Source organism: Musca domestica, unplaced genomic scaffold (genome assembly GCF_030504385.1).
Source record: "Musca domestica strain aabys unplaced genomic scaffold, Musca_domestica.polishedcontigs.V.1.1 107, whole genome shotgun sequence".
NCBI lineage: Eukaryota > Metazoa > Arthropoda > Insecta > Diptera > Muscidae > Musca > Musca domestica.
This window is the reverse complement of record NW_026712125.1, coordinates 386,120-404,354: the sequence shown is the minus strand read 5'-3', so window position 1 is coordinate 404,354 and position 18,235 is coordinate 386,120. Positions and strand designations below refer to the sequence as shown.

General features: G+C 33.1%; 1 protein-coding gene across 3 annotated transcripts in view; it reads right to left on the bottom strand.

The window, feature by feature from the left end:
• LOC101901814 (galactosylgalactosylxylosylprotein 3-beta-glucuronosyltransferase P) overlaps positions 1-18,235 on the bottom strand; it is a 157,416-nt gene that overhangs the window by 101,192 nt on the left and 37,989 nt on the right. For all 3 annotated transcript variants that reach the window (XM_059128868.1, XM_059128863.1, XM_059128871.1), the window contains exon 2: positions 4,170-4,209. The gene's annotated coding sequence lies outside the window, so the exon portion shown is untranslated. The remainder of the gene's footprint in view (positions 1-4,169; positions 4,210-18,235) is intronic.

The following is an 18,235-nucleotide window of genomic DNA, read 5'->3' as shown; positions in this document are numbered from 1 at the left end:
GAGATCGGTTCGAATTTGGATATAGATTCCATATATAACTTCGTCCGATTTACCTTTTATTGTGCACCAAACGTCTAATATTTGTCCAAATTGGATGAAATTTGGCACATACCACCGAATTGAGTCTAGAAGCTAGTATGTCAAATTTGGTGAAGATCGGTTCAGATATAGCTATAGCTCCCCTATATATATTGTTCATCCGATTTGTCCGATTTTTGTCCTCCGCAGCCGGAATATGTACTCTGTAACAACAATATTTGGGGAAATGTGTCAAATGCAGCTCAGAAATATCTTTGCCAAATTTTATCGAGATCGGTTCGAATTTGGTTATAGCTTCCACATATAACTTCGTCCGATTTACCTTTTATTGTGCACAAAACGTCTAATATTTGCCGAAATGGGATGGAATTTGGCACATGCGACCTAATTGAGTCTAGAAGCTAGTATGCCAAATTTGGTGAAGATCGGTTCAGATATAGCTATAGCTCCCACATATATATTGTTCATCCGATTTGTCCGATTTTTGTCCTCCGCAGCCGGAATATGCACTCTGTAACAACAATATTTGGGGAAATATATCAAATGCAGCTCAGAAATATCTTTACCAAATTTTTTCGATATCGTTTCAGATATGGATATAGCTCCCATATATATATCTTTATCTGATTTCAAATTAATTTTGCACCAAATGGGCAATACAAGTCCGAATTTAAAAGATACAAATGCTTCGGCATATTTAGTCCTTTGAACTTTAAATTATACTTATAATCATAGCGTGGGTGATTGAATTCTCCCATAAAAACTTTTAATTGTTATGCGGAGCTCTACTAAAATAGCAAAGTGGTGTAGGGTATCATAAAGTCGTCCCTGCCCGACTTTAGGATTTTCTTTACTGTTTTTTTAATGTTTTCCGAAAAAAAGCGTAACCGAAAAGGCGTCTTGAAAACTGGTACTAAAAGTTACTAAAATGTACTAAATATTGTACCGCCAGTAACGGGCGGATTTTGAACAGACACAAACAGTATCAAAAGGTATTAAATGCTTTGCTTTTAAGATAAGGTGGTTGTTGAGGACTAAATCGCATTGTTGATACCTCCAAATGTCCTGAAACGGATTTGTTCCAAAGGGACCTATTGTCTAAAGCCGTTATTTCGATGAGGCACGTTTTGGCATATCACAAAAATTTTGAAAATTAAATCGGAAGCACATTTTTATACCCTCAGCCATATGGCTACAGACGATATGGCTGAGGGTATAAAAAATGTGCTTCCGATTTAATTTTCAAAATTTTTTGATAGTGCCAAGACGTACCTCATCGAAATAACGGTTTTTGGACCCTAGGTCCCTTTGGAACAAATTTAGGAACGATCAGGCAATATCCGTCCATCTGTCTGTCTGGCTGCTGCGCTTGATAACTCTCGCAGGGAGTATCCGATTTGGTTCAAACTTCGTACATCGTAATATTATTATCAAACTTAGATTGAGTTCGGAGATGGGCAATCTCGGTCTACTCTTTCTGCTACCTCCCCCATAAAAGCTTGAAATTTTCAAAAAAAATATTTAACTGCACAAACCGGGAAAGGATAATTGGATTATGCTCTAACTTTGCAAATCGAAATATTTGCATCAGTACTATGTCAGGTGCGAAAATGGACAATTTTGGTCCACTCCATCAGGTACCTCCCCCACAAAGGGTCAAAATTTTGAATAATTATAACTCTTATAAAATGTAATGTAAGAGTCCGATTGTCTTCAAATTACGCACCTCATAATAATTTTACTAACCCAAGGTCTCATGTTAAGTTGAACAATATCAGTCCACTCCTTCTGGTACCTCCCACACAAAAGGTCGAAATCTTCAAAAAATATATTTTTTTGCAAGGGAAGAGAAAGGATAATCTGATTTTTCTCCAACTTTGCAAATCCTAATATTTGCGTCAGTACTAGGTCAGGTGTGAAAATAGACAATGTCGGTCCACTCCTTCTGGTACCTCCCCCACAAAGGGTCAAAATTTCGAATACCCATGAAGCTCATAAAACACGCAATTGACATCCGCTTCCATTCAGAATTGGTACATCTCAATATTTCCATGAACACAAGATCTGTTATAAAGATGGTAGAGATCGGACCATCCCTTTCGGTACCTCCCCTATAAAGGGTAAAAGTTCTGAATAACCAAAATGATTATAAAATCTGAAATATGCATCCGGTTCTCTTCATATTTCACACATAACAATATTTTTATTATCCCAAGGTCTGGTGTGAATATGGAATATATCGGTCCACTGGTTCTGGTACCTCCCACACAAAGGTTCAGAATTTTGAATATCCACGAAGCCCATAAAACCCAAAATTAACATCCGATTCCATTCAAACTTCGCAAATCTCAATATTTCTATTAACACAAGATCTGTTATAAAGATGGTAGAGATTGGACCATTACATCTGGTACCTCCCCCACAAGGGGTCAAAGTTTTGAATAATCAAAACGATTATAAAATCCGAAATAAGCTTTCAGCTCTCTTCATATTTCCCACATCACAATATTTTTATGAACCCAAGGTCTGATGTAAAGATGGTACAGATCGACCCACTGCTTCTGGTACCTCCCCCACAAAAGGGTCAGAATTTTGAATGTCCATGAAGCTCATAAAACGCGAAATTAACATCCAATTCCATTCAGACTTGCCACATCTCCATATTTCCATCAACACAAGATCTGTTATGAAGATGGTAGGGATCGGACCATTCCTTCTGGTACCTCCCCCACAAAGGGTCAAAATTTTGAATAACCAAAACGATCATAAAAACCCGAAATAAGTATCCGGTTTAATTCATATTTCACACATGACAATATTTTGATTAACCCAAGGTCTGGTGTAAAGTAGGGATGTATCGGTCTACTGATTCTGGTACCTCCCTCACAGAGGGTCAAAATTTTGAATATCCATGAAGCTCATAAAACGCGAAATTAACATCCGATTCCATTCAGACTTGGTACATCTCAATATTTTCGTCAACACAAGATCTGTTATAAAGATGGTAGTGATCGGACCATTCCTTCTGGTACCTCCCCCACAAAGGGTCAAAGTTTCGAATAACCAAACCGATTATAAAATCCGAAACAAGCATCCGGTTCACTTTATATTTCACACATGACAATATTTTCATCAACCCAAGATCTGGTGTGAATCTGAAATATATCGGTCCACTCCTTCTGGTACCTCCCCCACAAAGGGTCAAAATTTTGAATACCCACGAAGCTCATAAAACACGAAATTGATATCCGATTCCATTCAGAATGGGTAAATCTCAATATTTCCATCAACACAAGGTGGTAGAGGTCGGACCATTCCTTCTGGTACCTCCCCCACAAAGGATCAAATTTTTGAATAACCAAAATGATTATAAAAGCTGAAATAAGTATCTGGTTCTCACATCCCATTTTTTTCCTAATTTCCCCACATAACCCCATTTGAGTTTGGTGGTCAGTAGACCGACCTCCTGCATCTCAATTTTTTCTAAGAAATTGGTTTTAAGTTTCATTTTAATGGCTTTATGGCATCATCCACAACATTGCCTTGGCTAAGTAATTTATGGTGGCCCCCTTCGTAGACAAACAACAAATATTTCATTTATTTTCCAAAAAAAGAAAAATAAAAAACCGCCAGACATCCAGCCAACCAACCAACATCATCATCATCCTTAGCTTCACTTGGTGGCTAACCTTTGTAAGCAATCTGTAATGGCTACTCTGTTAACTTTGGTGGTTTTCCTGGAGAATTACTCTTTACTCTTCTCCTCTCCCTCCACTACTCTCATGATTTTCTCTTGAGCAATTTTTGTGTGGGGAAAACAATTTTCATTTGAAAATTGAAAATAAATCTATTTTCCAGGTTTGTTTGTCTGGTCCAAGTACCACCTGTCTGCCACCGAGACCCCCTGTTTCGTGGGAGGTCCATTCATGGCCCTCGAGCGAACGAAATGGACGAAGAACAAACATTGGAGTAAAACAAAATGATTTTGGCTGGATTTTTTTTTATACCAACAAATTGCTGAATTGCATTTTCAGAAAATGGCTAAATAAATGGAAAATAAATTGAAAACAAAGAAAGAAAAAAGTGATAGATATAAAAATTCCCACACAAACAGGTGATATATTGCTTACATATTCTGGACCCAGCAGCATATTCAAATGGTCATTTTTCCTGGAAAGAAAGAAAAAGAAAAAACCATGAGAAAAATTGATTAAAAATCTAAAGCAAAAAAAAAGGGTTTCCAATAAATGTCGTGAAACAATTTACATAAATTCATAATTTTTTTCAATGTTTCTTGTGAATTAACTGCTTTCGCACCAAAGACAACAAAGAGCCTTAATATGTTCTCTTCCGAAAGCGATTTTCCACTTAAAAATCGACTTAGAAATCTCCAAGTTATGGGCATTTTATTGCAACTACCCATGTATTAATAATGCTCATACGCTCGAGGGGACGGAAATTAAAAAAAAGTATTTCAGTGATAAAGAGGTAACATTATCAAAATCCGAACCTGGATTTTTCAAGGCTTTTTGAAGGTGTCCCAACGTACAACTTCAACGTAATTTCCATGGGTCAATTTGAATTATTTTGCTGAAAATTTTCCAAAATGTCCAAAACTTGTGAGTCAATTTGCATAAATTTTTCAATTTTTCCATTTTTGTTTTTTTTTTTTTCAATTTTTCCATTCTGCCTCGAATCCGAAGGCAATAAAGAGCCTCAATATGTTCTCTTTCCAAAGCAATTTTCTGATTAAAAATCGACTTAGAAACTTCGAAGTTATGCACATTTTATTGCAATCACCCATTTATTAATAATACTCATACGCTCTAGTGAACTTAAAAAAAAAACAATTCATTTTAGTGAGGAGGTACAATTTTCAAAGTCCGAACGTGGATTTCCAAGGCTTTTTGAAGGTGTTCCAATGTAGATTTTGAAAGCAATTTCGGTGGATCCATTTGGGTCTTTTTGCTTAGTTTTCCAATTCTTCTAAAAGTCGTAAATCAATTTGCATAAATTCTTAAATTTTTCCATTTTTTCTCATAAATTATCTGGCTCCAATCCGAAGGCAATAAAGAGCCTTATTATGTCCTCTTTCAAAAGCAATTTTCTGTTTAAAAATCGTCTAAGGAATGTCGAAGTTATGGGCATTTTATTACAACAATCCATTTATTAATAATACTCATACGCTCTAGTGGACTTAGAAAAAAACAGTTCATTTTAGTGGGAAGGAGGTAACAATATCACAATCCGAACGTGGATTTTTCAAAGCTTTTTGTGGTGTCCCAATGTGGATTTTCAACGCAACTTTCATGGGTCCATTTGGATTATTTTGTTAAAGGTTTTTCAAAACTTCCAAAAGTTGTAAATCAATTTGCATAAATTCTTCAATTTTTTCCATTTTTTCTCATAAATTATCGGCCTCTAGCCCAGAGACAATAAAGAACCTTAATGTATCCTCTTTCCAAAGTAATATTTGGATTAAAAATCGACTAAGAAATCTCCAAATTATGGTCATTTTATTACAACCATCCATGTATTAATAATACTCATACGCTTGAGTGGACTCAGAATAAAACATTTAATTTTAGTGAGAAGGAGGTAACATTATCGAAGTCCAATCATAAATTTTTCAAGGCTTTTTGTAGGTGTTCCAATATGGATTTTCAACTCAATTTCCATGGGTTCATTTGAATTATTTTGCTTAAGGTTTTCCAAAACTTCCAAAAGTTGTAAATCAATTTGCATAAATTCTTCAATTTTTTTATATTTTCTTATAAATTATCTACTTCCAGACCACAGGCAATAAAGAGCCTTAATATGTCCACTTTCAAAAGCAATTACCCGCTTAAAAATCGACTAAGAAACCTCCAAGTTATAGGCATTTTATTACAACCACCAATTTATTAATAATACTCATACGCTCTAGTGGACTTAGAAAAAAATAATTTATTTTAATAAGGAGGAGGTAACATTATCAAAGTCCAAATATGGATTTTTCAAGGAGTTTTGAAGGTGTCCTAATGTGCAATTTCAACGCAATTTCAATGGATCCATTTGGATTATTTTGTTAAAGGATTTCCAAAACTTCTAAAAGTTGTGAATCAGTTTGCATAAGTTCTTCAAATTTTCCATTTTTCTTTGTAAGTTATCTATCTTCAATCCAAAGGCAATAAAGAACCTTAATATGTCCTCTTTCCAAAGCAATTATCCGCTTAAAAATCTGCTAAGAAATCTCCAAGTTATGGACATTTTATTGCAACCACCCATTTATTAATAATACTCATACGCTCTAGTGGATTTATAACAAACAATTCATTTTAGTGAGAAGGAGATAACATTATCACAATCCGAACGTGGATTTTTCAAGGCTTTTTAGAGGTGTCCCAATGAAGATTTTCAACGCAATTTCCTTGGGTCTATTTTTGTTATTTTGCTTAGGGTTTTCCAAAACTTCCAAAGGTTGTGAATCAATTTGCATAAATCTTTCAATTTTTCCATTTTTTCCCATAAATTATCTGCCTCCAATCCGAAGGCAATAAAGAGCCTCAATATGCCCTCTTTCAAAAGCTGTTTTCCGTCCAAAAATCGACTAAGAAATCTCCAAGTTATGGGCATTTTATTGCAACCACCCATGTATTAATAATACTCATACGCTCTAGTGAACTTAGAAACAAATAATTTATTTTAGTGAGACAGAGGTAACATTATCCAAGTCCGAAAGTGGATCTTTCAAGGCTTTTTGAATGTGTTCCAATGTAGATTTTCAAGGCAATTTCCATGGGCCCATTTGGATTATTTTGCTTAAAGTTGTTCAAACTTCTAAAAGTTTTAAATCAATTTGCATATATTTTTCAATTTTTCCATTTTTCTTATAAGTTATCTCTCTCCTAACCTGAGACAATAAGGAGCCTTAATATGTCCTCTTTCCAAAGTAATTTTCCGCTTAAAAATTAACAAAGAAATCTCCAAGTTATAGGCATTTTATTACAACAATCCATTTATTAATAATACTCATACGCTCTAGTGGACTTAGAACGAACAATTGATTTTAGTGAGAAGGAGGTAACATTATCAAAGTTCGAACGTGGATTTTTCAAGGCTTTCTGGAGGTATGCCAATGTGAAATTTCAACGCAATTTCAATTGGTCCATTGGGTTATTTTTCAGAAGGTTTTCCAAAACTTCCTAAAGTGGTGAATCAATTTGAAAAAATTCTTCAATTTTTCCATTGGTTCTTATAATTTAACTGCATCCAATCCGAAGACAACAAAGAGCCTTAATATGCCCCCTTTCAAAAGCAATGTCGAAGTTATGGACATTTTATTGCAAGTACCCATGTATTAATAATGCTCATACGCTCTAGTGGATTTATAACAAAAAATTCATTTTAGTGAGAAGGAGGTAACATTATCTAAGTTCAAGGCTTTTTGAAGGTGTTCCAATGTGGAATTCAAAGCAATTTCCATGGGTCCATTGGGTTATTTTTCAGAAGGTTTTCCAAAAGTTGTAAATAAATTTGCATAAATTCTTAAATTTTTCCATTTTTTCTTGTAAGTTATGTGCCTTAGACCAGAGACAATAAAGAGCCTTAATATGTCCTCTTTCAAAAGCAATTTTCGGATTAAAGATCGTTTAAGGAATCTCGAAGTTATGGACATTTTATTGCAACTTCCCACGTATTAATAATAATCATACGCTCTAGTGGGCTCAAAATAAAACTTTTATTTCATGGCGAAGGAGATGACTTTTTGTTTGAATTTTTTGAAAAATTTATTAAATATTTTACTTTGTTTCACTATTAAAAACTATTTTGAGTATTGAGGAATTTGATTTTTTTAAAATTCTTTCAAGGTAATTTCAAGCAAACCGAACGTTTTGTTAAATTTACCACGCTTTGAGTTTTCTAACAGGATTTCTGCATCCATGTCAACGACAATAAAACCCCCTATTGTGTTTTCTTTCAAAAACAATTTTCCTTTCAAAAATCGTCTAAATAATCTCAAAGTTATAGGCATTTTATTACAACTATCCATGTATTAATAATACTTATACGCCCTAAGGGTCCCACAATAAAAATTCAATTTCATGGCAAAGAAGATGACTGTTTGCTTGATTTTTTTGAGAAATTTATTGAATAGTTTTTAACGTTTCACTATTCAAGGCTATTTTGAGTACTTGGAATTTTGAAGGCTATTTAGAGCAGTTCATTGCTCGAAATTTCAATGAAATTTTGAAGGCCGTTAGTTGAAAAAAATGAATCTATAGAAAAATGAATTCCATTGTATATTTTTGAAAGTCGCATCGAGTTAGGTGGCCTAGTGTCTACAACAGCTGTTTCTGAATTCTTTGTGGGCCATATTTATTGCTCTGTAAATAATGGCCTAAACATTCGGCTGTTATTCGAAAGTTCAAGGTTATTTGAAGAAAAAAATATTAGAAAGGGACGTTGGGTGCAACAAAATTTTTTGGTTGAAAACAATTATTAATTTTCGTCTGAAAACTGTATCCTCAAACCTCCTATATCTTTGCTTTGTATAAGAAATTTCTGCAATTGTCCTCCACTACCACCAAAAAATTCTCATTCTTCTGCATAGCCCTTTTATCGAAAGCGACCAATTGTCTCAACGGCTGGCACTAGAAAACATGGCGAATTTTTTCCAGACTATTAAATGCCTGCTTACAAAAAATTTTCTCTCCTCAATTCTACCTCAACCCCCCTTCCTAGCCATCTCCGTATACAAATGCAATCAAAATCGAAACCATAAACAATTCTCGAAACGAAATTGTTCGTTCAACGCCAAAATGTCTGGGACGTCAAACGTGCTGCTACTGCACTTTTGGCATAGTTGCAACCAAAAACAAACAAAAAAACCGTCGCTAAAAACGAAGACAAAGAAGAAAAGAACAAAAAAAGAAATATGATAAAGCTATACAAGACAAATACACAAATATTACTTTCCTCAAAAAAAAAAAAACGTCTGCAGCCAACTAGACTTTCGACACTGTCGTCATCAATGCTTGGCTTCCGTTTTTTTTTTTTTTTTTTTGCTTTTTCTGGAGGGGAGGTTTGTACTAACTTTGTACGTTGATATTTTTTGCCATTCTTCTTTGTTTTTTCTTCTTCAATTTTTTTCCTGCAGTTTGCATTTTTTTTTCCTCGGTGGAGGAATATTTTCGTTTTGTTTTCAATTGCCGAGTTCTGCATTGAGTTAATTTTTTTTTTTGTAAAATTTGTGATTATTTTTTTCTAGGGGCGGTTGGCATGCATTTATTGCAAACTGCTTCTCCTCAGGTCCCCTTCCCTTTTCCATGCTCAATTTTTATTTCTTTTTTTTTACATTAGATGGCAGCTCGGTTTCTTTTTTCAATGCAGCCCCAATAGCAAGTTTCACTTTCTTTGAGAACCTACGAATGAGAAGAGTGAGGGCGAGGGAATGAAGAGAGAAAAAGAACAGGAGGACAAGAACCCTGAACTTTTGACAAACAAAATAGTTTTCCTTTTCCAACAGATTTTGGCAAGATTTCAAATGTTGTCAAACAAAAATTAAATGAAATTAAGTCGACGGGCGACACATTTGTCTTGTCTCACTTCAGAGGAAGAGGTTATGGGGGGGGGGGGGTTTCAAAGGGGCCACAGAATGAATTTTTTTAGTGGCTAATACAAGTGACATAGTTCTGTTTAAACTCCCATTCACTTTCTACAATAAACAAAGATTTTTAATGGATTTTTTTTTTTTTGATTTTTTGGAAAATTTCCCAAGGCTATTTATAGGTCTTAAAACAGGGATATATTAAGGAATTGCTATGGTTATTAGGAGGAGCTTAAGCATGGATCTTTCAATGGCGTTTCAAGTGCAATTGATATGAATTGCTGAGATATTCATTTAAAGACCGCCACAATTTTTTATATTTCTTGTTTTATAATTCTACAAATTTCACCCATTTTTGCAGCTTTTCCTATGAGGTATCAGCCTTTGAGGTCAAAGACAATAAAACGCCCCAATATGTCTTCTTTAAAAGTCAGTTTTCCGTTTAAAAATCGACCAGAAAATTTCGAAGTTATGGGCATTTTACTACAACTACCCATGTATTAAGAACACTCATACGCTCTGGGGTACCGAAATTAAAAATAATAATTTTATTGCAAGGGAGGTTGCTTTTGAAGGGGATTTTTTTAGGAGCTGCATTACGAAGCCTTCAGCGATTCTCCATGTCATTGAAGGTTTTCTAATTGTAATCCAAACATGGGATTTTCAAGAATTTTTTTTTAAAGGAACTTTCAAAGAATTTCCTCAAGTATGGTTCTGGCGGTATGAATTTGGGGCTTAGAGAATATTTAACAACTATTTGGGGGGAGAGCAAACGTAAAGTTTATAAAAATGTTAAGGTTATCTGACAGGAGTTAAGGTTGGAAGACAAAGTTACTAAAGTCTTTCAAACTTTTACAAATTCGTAATTCAATTTTTATAAGTTCTTAAGTTTTTACGATTTTTTTTATATTTTTCCTTGCTCCTGTCAAGAACAATAACAGTCCCCAATATGTCTTCTTTAATAATTAATTTCCCGTTTAAAAATCGCCCAAGAAATGTCGAAGTTATGGGCATTGTACTACAACTTCCCATGTATTAAAAATGCTCATACGATCTGCGGTACCGAAAATAAAAACAGTCATTTTATTGCAAAGGAGGTAAGTTTTGAACTGGATTTTTTAGGAGCTGCTTTACGCAGCCTTCAGCGATTCTCGATGTCAGTGGATGTTTTCTTACTAAAGTCTTTTAAACTTTTTTAATTTCAAGAAAAAAAAAAAAAACTCCATGAAAAATCCACATTTTCTCTCAACTTTCATAAATTCCTTTATAAGTTGCAATTAAAAATAGGTAATAGTCTTAAAAATTCGTCAGAGGTTCCGCTTTGTATTTTCTGAGAAATTCCATTGAAAACTTCCCTTCTTCACAATTAAATTCATTGTTTTTATTTCCGTACCCCAGAACGTATAAGTATTATTAATTCATGAGTAGTTACACTAAAAGGGCCATAACTTCGAATATTCTCAAGCGATTTTTAATCAGAATTTTATATTGGAAAGAGGACACATTGAGGGTCTTTATTGTCCTTGACTTGGAGGATGAAAAACTTTAAAATAGCCTTGAAAGATTTTTTTCTTTTTAAAAAGCTGTGGGTGGACTACTTTGAGAAGCCATGAAAATTTCTTTCAATATTCTCATAAATCTCTGAAAACCATCAAGATAAATCTGAAAATTGCTCTGAAATGTCCACGCTGTCTTTAATATTATTTGAAAATTCAATACTACTCTGGAAATTCTCTAATTGGCCTGTAAAATTTCCCTAAGAATTCTATTCTCGTGCTCCTTCAAAAAATCTGTCAACATTACTTCAAAATCCCTGCCAAAACTCTACTAAATAAGCACACTACATTTCTGCAACATTTTACGTCTAAGCTCTGGCTCTATACAGTGAAATTCCCCAAAAAAAATCCATTTCAAAATATTTATCCAGCTTAAAATAATTAAATTTTTATTTCATGACCATTGGAGCGTATGAGTATTATTAATAGTTGAGTCGTTTTAGTAAAACGGCCATAACTTCAATACTAACCAATCGATTTTTTAATTTTATGGTGCATTGGAAAGAAAACAAATGGGGATATTTTTGTGCCTCTGCCTTGAAGCCAAAAATCGCAATGGAAATCGTGTAAAAAATTAAATATTTACTATATTTGAAAGGCAAGTTTTATATTTTTTGTACTTCAATAATAACATTGAGCAAATTTTTTTTCACAAATGTATTATAAAGGCTCTAAGAACATTCTTAACAAACAACCAAGTGTTCCGACTTTTCAATTGCCTGAAAATTACATTTAAGAGGCATAGAATATCTTTGAAAAATTCTGTGAAATCTACAATTGAGGTCCAGATTTTTTTTTAAATACACAATTTAGGATCTAAAAATTCTTTCCAAAATTAAAAAATCCATGTTTGACTATCCATAAATTCTCTGAAGATCTTTAAATTCTTTGAAAAATTCCCGCCCAAAATATATACATCTTGAGACTCTGTAATAAGCTTCGAATGTAGCACTTAAAACATTTTACTCAACCCTAAAAAATTTTGTGAGAGGCCATTTCCTACTCCTTTTCAATATCCATGAAAACATATTTGAAAAATCCTGGTTAAAAGTCTTTTAAGCAGCCTCAAAATTTTCAAGTTTAAGACCCTTTAAATACCCTAGAAAATTCCGTGGAAAGTCATGATTTGGGCTCTTTAAAAGTTTTTTAAGTCTTCCAAATTTTCTTAGAAAAACGCCACTGAGTCCATCTTTTGGACCTGAAAATATTTAGTCTAAAGCTTTCCTCCATCACAGTAAAATTAATTATTTATTTTATGGCCATTGGTGCGTATGAGTGTTATTAATTCCGAGGTGGTGATAGTAAAATAACCATAACTTCGACATTACTTAGTAGATTTCTAATCTTTATGGGACAATTGAAAGAGGACATATTGGAGTACTTTTCAGTCTTTAGTCTTGTCAAAGAAAACTTATTAGAAAACCGATCAAAAGTACAAGTATTTGTAAAATTTGTTTTATATTTGTCGAAAATATTAAAAAAAATGGAAATACTTCGACGCTAATAAAAGTCAGAGTGCCTTAAATTGCCCTATAGAATCTCCAGCTAATCTATGCTTTAATCCTCAAGTAAATTCAATCAAAAGGTGGGCTTCTTCACCATAACATTGATTATTTACTTTGTGGCCATTGGTGCGTATGAGTGTTATTAATTAATGGGTGTTTGTAGTAAAATGTCTATAACTTTGACAGTTCTTTGTCGATTTTTAATCCGTAAAGGGCATTCGATAGGATATATATTGGGGCATTTTTGTCTTATTAGTCTTAAAGCAAAGAAATTACAAGAAAACATTAAAAAAATGAGGTATTTTTTTTAAATTGAAATAAAAAAAATTCTATTACTTTGGAAAATGTTCATTGTTTTGCAAATATTTTGGAAAATTTCTCTGCCTGGAATATAGGAATCTTCAAAGGCAGATTTTACTGGTATATTAGCTTCCCAGCCTATCCTAAGATACCTAAAAATTATTTCCACAATTCTTAAGAATATTCCATAACATTGAGATATCTTGTTCAACTCGGCTCCCTTATCTCTTTGACTTGCTACCCTCTCTTGACATTTTGTCTAGCATTCAAGTATTTATTTTCCAAAACACTTAGTTTAATTATTTTCAAGCGTTTTTTGTTGCCATTATGCCTGCAGTACTTCTCGACCCAAATGAAATAGGTCGCTTTTACATTTTATTTTTTTTCAGACATTCCTTTGAGTGATAACGAGGAAGCCAAGTCAATATTCTATTTGTCGCTTGTCGATCAAACCCAAACCCAATGTGTTATCTGCGAGTGTATGTGTGTGTCCATCACCCTGTTTTCTAAATTGATTTTTTTTTCTTCTCCTAACGAGTTCCTTCCTTGGGAATCCATCTTGATGCATAAGTGGATAGCTAAGCGCCTGATTTGTATGCCACTATGTTAGCTGCTAGTTGGATGTATTTGTGTCACAATGAATATGCAATTAAGCAATATGTAAATTCGTTTACTTGGTTTGAAGAGAGAGGGAGAGAGAGAGAGAGGGAGAGCAGAAAAAATGTTAAGCAACTTTAAATTGCCTTTCTAGGCCTCAAAACAATATTGAGCCACCAGGGCGTATTAGTATTATTAATTTTTGACTATTTAAGGTAAATTCTGCACAGTTTTTGCAAATCTTAAGGGATTTTCAAAATTTAAATGGCTTATGAAAGCCAAGACTTGCAGTTTTCTTCTGGCAGAATTTCATAATTATATGGCAAAGCTAAAAGTTATTAAAATAGTTAAGATCTTTGGTTTTCTTTCATTTCATTTCACTTTTAAAAATTTAATTATTTTTTATTTATTTAAATATAAATTGGAAAACCATGTATTTTCCTAATTTTAATTTAACGCCATATGACAAGCAAATGTTATCAATTTTTAGCCCTGTCAACTAACCTGACACATGTATAGATATTTACATATATGTATCTAGAAAACAATATTTTCAAAAAATAATTTGCATATTGTGAGGGCATGTTTAATTACACGGACAAAACACAAAATTAGACCAAATTTTTCAGCATTTCATGGCATTGATCATTTGGCTTTAAAAATATGCTGGTATAATAAAGCAGAAAAAATAAAAAAAAATAAAAATATATTTGAAATATGCAAAAATTTTCCAAATACCATTGGGGGACAATTTAAAATAAATTTGCAAACACTTGTTTTTAGAGGTCTCCCCATTAAAATTTATCATCTCACCTTAATGGAACAAAAGAAGCCTTACATGTCTTCTTTCAAATGCAATTTACCGATTTAAAATCGGTTAAGAAATAAGAATGTTACGATAAGTTAATAAAAATAACTCCTGTATTAATAACACTCATACGCTCCAGTGGTCAGCAAAGTAAAAATTAAATTTCAGCGGGATGGGAATAGATTTTTTAATAAATATTTCTAGAAGTCAACTGAGAATTCTCCAGAGAATTAATAAGACTGGACACTTTCATTGAATGCTGTGTAGAAAACCTAACATCGGATTTCATTTTCAAAGTTAACACAGCTTTCAAAGACTTTAAAAATTTGTTGTCATATACAAAGCAAATTTATAGATTTTTCCAAACCGATTCCTGCTTCTGTGCTAGAGAAACTAATATGCCCTAATATGTCCTCTTTCCAAATCACTTTTTCGTTTTAAAATCGGTTAAGAAATGGGGAAGTTATGATTGCTTAATTGAAATAACTACTGTATTAATACCATTCATTCGCTCCAGTGGTTAGCTAAGTAAAATTTAATTTTTCACAGGGATGGGAATAGATTTTTGAGTTTATATTTCTAGAATTCAATTGAGGATTCTCCAGAGCATTAATGAGGCTAGGGTCTTTCTTTCAATGCTGTTTTGGAAGCCTACAATCGGCTTTTATACTCAATGTTCCGGGCGCTTTTAAAGTCCTTAAAATTTGTCTGTAATAAACAAAGCTAATTCATTGCTTTTTTCAAACCGATTTTAGCTTTTAAGCTAGAGAAACTAATATGCCCCAATATGTCCTCTTTCAATTGCATTTTTCCAATTTTAAATCGGTTAAAAAATGTGGAAATTATGATAGTTTTATAAGAATAACTCCTGTATTAAAAACACTCATACGCACTAATGGACATAAAGTAAAATATTGATTTTACAGCGACGGGTGAATGTTTTGAATTGTATTTTTCTAGAAGTCAACTGAGGATTCTCCAGAGAAATAATAAGACTAGGGACTTTCTTTCACATGCTGTTTTGAGAGCCTAAAATCGGTTTTATACTCAATATTTAGAGCGCTTTTAAAGATCTCAATTTTTTGTAATAAACAAAACAAATTCATTGCTTTTTCCAAGCCGATATCTTCTCCCGTGCTAGAGAAACTAATTTGGCTTAATATGTCCTCTTTCCAAATCATTATTCCGTTCTAAAATCGGCTACGAAATGTGGAAGTTATGATAGCTTAATTGAAGTAACTCCTGTATTAATAACACTCATACGCTCCAGTGGCTAGCTAAGTAAAAATTAAATTTCTCATAGATGAGAATAGATTTTTTAATTAATATTTCTAGAAGTCAACTAAGGATTCTCCAGAGAATTAATTAATGCTGTTTAAAAAAACCTAATATCGGATTTTATTTTCAATGTTTGCAGAACTTTTAAAGACCTCGAAAATTTTTTGTAATAAACAAAGCAAATTCATTGCTTTTTCTAAACTGATTTCTGTTCCTGTGCCAAAGAAACTAATATGGCCTAATATGTCCTCTTTCCAAATCCGTTTTCCGTTTTAAAATTGGCTAAGAAATGTGGAAGTTATGATTGCTTAACTGAAATGACTACTGTATTAAAAACACTCACACGCTCCATTGGTTAGCTAAGTAAAATTGAATTTCTCATGGATGGGAATATATTTTTAAGTAATATTTCTAGAAGTCAACTGAGGATTCTCCAGAGAATTAATGAGGCTAGGGAGTTTCCCTTAAAGCTGTTGAAATAATCTAATATCGGATTTTATACTCAATGTTTAGAGCACCTTTAAATACTTCGAAAAATTTTTGTCATATTCAAAGCAAATTCACAGTTTTTTTCCAATCCGATTTTTACTTTTGTGCTCGAGAAGCTAATATGCCCCATTATGTCCTCTTTCCAATGCACTTTTCCGTTTTAAAATCGGTTAAGAAATGTGGAAGCTATGATAGCTTAATTGAAATAACTCCTGTATTAAAAACACTCATACGCTCCAGTGGTTAGCTAAGTAAAAATTTATTTTTCACAGGGATGGGAATAAATTTTTAAGTTTGTATTTCTAGAAGTCAATTGAGGATTCTCCAGAGACTTCATGAGACAATGGACTTTCATTCAATCCTGTTTTGGGAGCCTAAAATCGGATTTCTCATCTCAATGTTTAGGGCGTTTTTAAAGACCTCGAAAATTTTTTGTAATAAACAAAGCAAATTCATTGGCTTTTCCAAACCGATTTTAGCTTTTAAGCTAGAGAAACTAATATGCCCCAATATGTCCTCTTTCAAATGCATTTTTCCAATTTAAAATCGGCTATGAAATATGGAAGTTATAATAACTAAAACCGAATAACTCCTGTATTAAAAACACTCATACGCACTAATGGACATAAAGTAAAATATTGATGTTACAACGACGGGTGAATGTTTTGCACTGGATTTTTCTAGAACTGAATTGAGGATATCGCAAGGGATTTTTAAACGCTCTTTGGTGGCAGCTATGTTTTGATCTTCCTCACAAATTTGCCATTTAAGGCAGACGATATTGGGTATCAAGATATGGAATGATAATGTTACCGAAGACCTCTAAAAGAGACTCTCCGTAATTTTTCAAGGCTCTTCAGATATCTGCTACTATTTTAGGGATTACATACCTTCTTCATTTTCTATTGTCTATATCTTTTAACAAAAATCCCTTCTTCATGTTTACCTTCGCTATCAAAATTCTCAAGTGCCTCTTTGTCATGCCTTGTTTTATTTCTGTCCAAACGTTTACTTATTTTCAATTCTGGTTTGATTTACAATACTAAAAGTTTATTTTAAAGGGGCCTGCACAAACAATTACAACAGACTGAATTGTTTCACTACATGTTTTTTTCGTGTAAAATGCAATAAGAAAACAACAACAGAAGCAAAAAGTCACAAAAAAACTGATAGCAATAAAACCAGTAGACAAGAATGTGTTCCAATTTTGTAGCAGAAAACATTGCACAAAGCATATGCACACTCGCGCACACACACACACACACTCAATGACATGTGAGTATGTAAACTCATATACAACATGGTAACATGACCCCATAAGAGCTATAGTTTCGATAAAATGCAAAAGAAACTAAGTCCAAAAATTTTGTAAATAAAGCAAATAAAGGTGGATTTTAGCAAAGCCGAAAATTTAATTCTAAAATTCTCTGAAAAAAATATTAGCAAAAAGACCTACTAACCCCAAACAAAAATTCCACCAAAAAAATCCCCGTAACACCTTCTCAAAAGCCCTCAAAAGAAATTCCCGAAAAATCAAAGCGTCAAGCCTCCTAATTGCCTTTAAAAATTCCTAGATGTATTCATATTTCGTTTTCAGAAAAATTAGATCGAAAATCGTACTTATTTCCAATAAAATCAAATTTTTACTTTGTGTCCAGTAGAGCGTATGAGTGTTATTAATAGGTAGGTAATGTTAATAAAATGGCCAGAACTTTTGAACATTCTCAGTCAATTTTCAAATGGAAAAATTCATATGGAAGCAGACATGCTGGAGTATTTTATTGTCCTTGGCTGCGATGCAGAACACTCTTTGGAAATACTGTAAAAATAGCAATATTTTTAAAATTTTGAAAAATTAAAGAAAATCTTAGAACTATTGAAAATCTTAAAATCCACAAAAATCTCAGCATAGAGCCTTCAAATTGCCTTTTAAGAATTCGTTAAGCAGCTCATATTTCAATTTCAGAAAAATTAGATCCGAAATCTTACTTATATAATATAAAATCTAAATATTACTTTGTGGTCAGTGGAGCGTATGAGTGTTTTTAATAGGTGGGTAATGTTAATAAAATTG